Source organism: Solanum stenotomum, chromosome 1 (assembly GCF_019186545.1).
Source record: "Solanum stenotomum isolate F172 chromosome 1, ASM1918654v1, whole genome shotgun sequence".
Classification (NCBI taxonomy): Eukaryota; Viridiplantae; Streptophyta; class Magnoliopsida; order Solanales; family Solanaceae; genus Solanum; species Solanum stenotomum.
This window is the reverse complement of record NC_064282.1, coordinates 29,811,683-29,815,789: the sequence shown is the minus strand read 5'-3', so window position 1 is coordinate 29,815,789 and position 4,107 is coordinate 29,811,683. Positions and strand designations below refer to the sequence as shown.

General features: G+C 33.4%; 1 long non-coding RNA gene across 1 annotated transcript; it reads left to right on the top strand.

Annotated features, from left to right (window-relative positions):
* Positions 1-245: 245 nt before the first annotated feature.
* Positions 246-2,368, top strand: LOC125876894 (uncharacterized). The gene is made up of 2 exons (XR_007447553.1): positions 246-1,499; positions 2,133-2,368. It is a non-coding gene; the product is annotated as an uncharacterized LOC125876894 (long non-coding RNA).
* Positions 2,369-4,107: the final 1,739 nt, after the last annotated feature.

Below are 4,107 nucleotides of genomic sequence, written 5' to 3'. Positions count from 1 at the left end.
TTCAATTTCATTTCAATTCCAATCACTTTAATTCAATTGTTGTGTCAATTATATCCTCTTCAATTCAATGTTTTTCGATTATTACTAATCTGATTCAAGTCGCAAAGAGCCTCCTATCTTATTGTCGTCCACCTATTGCCTTGATCAAGCTCAAGATCTAATCATGCCCGTTCATTCCATTCAAATCAACGGTCTAAATTCATTAATTCATACCTTCATATCCTAAAAGACCCAACTTTAATTCATTGTCCTCTTTGTCACGAGAACAGCGCCGCAGACCCCTTGGGTCGTTTTTATTTTCTGGCGAAAATCGCCACCTCCTCCATCTTTGTCCAGCAGGCTCCTGAGAAACCCCGTGCCGCCTGCTCGCCGCCTCTCCTCGAAACCCCGAGCCCCTCTTCGTCCCCTCCTTTCTCTCTTCTCCAGTGAAGATGGAAGCAAGCGAGGACCAAGTGAGCTCCTCATCTCCTTTGCTCCGGCGAGAACAGCCCCGACCCACCAGCGAGACCCTTCTTCTCTCCTTTGCTTCGACAAGAGCAGCCAACAGTCGCTGGCAAATTGGACCAACAACCATCATCAACCGGAGCGCTGCTCTGACCAGCAAGCCCTAGCGCCGTTCCTCACATTTTACGGTGAGGACGGCAAAGACGAGCGCCAATAGAGTCTGGTCAACACACGGTTTGAGATTTCGAGACGGATCTTAATAGATTAGTGGGTTAGTTTCTTTAGTAGTTATCTCATTTCTCAAATGGCCTTTTGCTTTCCGATTAGAAGTCTTATTGCATGTTTAGATTGTAAAGTCATGTAATTTGTGAATCTCGTCTTAAGCATGAACTGTTGTGACTTATGATAGCCTAAATTTGTTCATTCGCTCTAGCATTTTGCAATAGCACCACTTTGATTCAATCACAAATAGAGCTACTGATTTTTGAGTGTATTTGAGTAAGATTTGATATGTCAATGGATTGCTTTGCTTAATTTAATTGATCATTCTTTGTGGTTACTTTTGCCTTAATTTATTTGAACCACAAACTGTCCATTTATGTTGCTACTTGATTTGAACTGATTTTACTTCTTTCTTTGAATTTATTTGCTTCGCCTGATTCTCTACTATATTATTATGTATTGACTTATATTAATTTATTTCCTTACCTTAACTGAATTTTGTGAGATGTTGTGTTTCTGGTTGTGGTAAATTGCTACAATTTTGATATTTTATTGAAGTGAAAGTTTAAAAGATCAAAGAACTTTAACCATACTGCTCCTAATTGTAATCTTGAAAACTCTATTGGCACGTCAAGATGATATTTTGAAACAGTTCAGCAGTTTATGAGCTCATCCAGATCAAGGTTAGCCATAGTATACTTTAAACAATAATAATTTCATTACAGCTTGTTTAATTAAATAGAAATAGTTTGTAGCATTTAACACCTAATATATAACTATGTTTCATTTTCATGATACAGTGATCAATGAACCTTATCAAGTTATCCCTTCAGGTACAATAATAACTACATTGCTTTGTTCTCGTTAATTTAATTTACATCTTCTGCTATTTATTTAGCCTGTTAGAGTAGAGGTTGGACATAAATCACCAAAAAATGAATTGTCGAACCAAACCTATGTTCTACGCATGAGAGATTTCAATTGTGTTTGTTTGCTCTGTTTTCATATTAATTTTCCTCTTCTTAAACATGTAATTTGTTGTTTACTGTTAGTTCAATTCATGTACTGTTAGCTTCTTGTTCAAGAATAATTGTGGAATCATATGTTAGTTGAATTGTGTTCTGTTAGCTTTCCTCTTCAATTGTGTTTGTTTGCTTTGTTTTTATATTAGCTTTCCTCTTCCTGAACATGTAAGTTGTTTACTGTTAGTTCAATTCATGAGTACTGTTAGCTTTCTTGTTCTAGAATGTTTCAATTGTGTTCTGTTAGCTTTCCCCTTCCAAGAAAAAGCATTATGTATGTACTCTTGAATCTAATTTGCGTGGAAAGTGTATGAGTGATCATATTCCCCCAATTACACATTTAAAATTCAACACAGGTTGTATGAGTGATCTAATTGTATATGTTTCTTTGATGCTTAAAGTACCCTATATATGAAATAAAATCTTAAATTTTTGTTTACACAGGTTCTGTAAGATGGAAATCAGGACTAACTATTAATGAAGTGCTTTTGCAATGATATTTTGAGAAGCAACCTTAATTTTATTACTTCGTTTCTTTTTAATGTTTAGTATATCTAAGTTACATTTTTCAAGTTGGACCAAATTTTGTTGATGTTAATTTTTCTTTAAGGCGTATGTAATGAGATATCATCTCATGAATGTTATTTTGGTCTTTCCTAATTAATATATGACGGTGTTTTTAAAAGATTTTTGTTATCTTACTTCTTTTAGTATGTTATTAGCTAGTTTTAGTTTGTATATATGCTCTTTCCATTGAAGTTACGTATATATAATTTATATATGATTTGATAATTTTAAAATTAACAGAAACCTAAATAACTAAATCAAATCGTAAATACTATAGCTACAATTTAAAATGTCATCAAATATTTGTTATTAGTGACAAAACATTTTGTCTATAAAAGATTAACTTTTAGCGATGATTTTCTTATACTTTTTAAGACGATCACATTTTCTTCATAAAAGTATGACATTTGGTAACAAAGAATAAAATTTGTCCCAAAATGGACTACTTATTACCTACAAATTAACTTTGTATTTTATGACAATTGTGATCGTCGCTAACTATGACATTTTCTAGTGACAAATTTATTTCGTTGGTAAAAGTAGTTTTTTAGTGATGATGTGATAATTTTTAGCTACAAAGTGGCAAGAAAGTACCGTTGTCGACAAAAAGATAATGCGTATGTGAAAGGTAGTTTTTAGTGACGAAATAATATTTGTTCAATGACAAAATAGATAGATGATTGGAGACAAAACAAATCATCACTAATTCAAATAAATAGTTAGTGACGCCATCATTCATGTCACCATTATAACTTCTTTAGTGACGAAAAAATGCTATTACCTACAAAAAAATATAATTCTATGACAATCAAGTTTGTCATGAATACTATTCATTTGGGGGCGAAAAATAGTTTCGTAGTCAACTCATCTCTAATTTGTGACAAAACACTAATTCGTCTCAATATACATTTAGTGACCCATGCTTTAGGGACAAATGCTTGACGAAATTTTTTTTGTCACAAAATTCCTTTTGTGACGAAATATGACTTAAAGTGACAAAATATTTCGTCTCAAATAATCAACTTTGTTGTAGTGTTATGATATGAGTCCATTCTACGCAAGGAAGGGTACTATTACTCAATCCAAGCTAACCCTACAACATATAAGAGAGATGCCTCATAAGTAGCTTCAAGTAATGCTTCTACAATGCATGGATAAGACACCATAATTCTACCCACACTAAGTAAAACTTTAGGCCACCAAACATAATAATAGGTTAGCGACTAGTCCAAGAACCATTCTAAACCTGGCTCACATACCAATATTTTCATGACCCAGGGGTACAACCTAGAAGTGACGTGGTCTACTTGTTCCGGAAGGGGTCTCATACAAGCCCTTAGAATATGATAACATAAGATAATAGAAAGGTACGGAAATTTAAAAAAAACTTTATCCATAGAATTGAAGTCTTTCATAAAAGCAAGCAGTATTCTTACTACAGTTTGTGTCAAACCATCTAATACAACTTTGAATAAATGCTTGGGACCTAGCCCATACAATATTCTAAAACATAAAGAAATGATATAAAGGAAATGGTGGATTTATCCTCGATGCTATGAGGACTCACCAAGTCTTCAATTCCTTGCACTTCTAGAGACCTATCCTAAAAAATGGAACTAAAATTACCGAACCCTACATTTGATTTGAATGTAGGCAAGAGTATGCATTAGTACAAAAGTACTAAATATGATAGATAGCATAACATCATAAGAGCATAACATCGGGTTAGTCAACATAAGTGATATGCCATAATCATAAGAACTATTTCATGAAACATAAACTATGAGCATAAGAGACAATATCACAATCATAAGGAAAGTCTCCAATATAAGTATCATATAGGGATTATTCT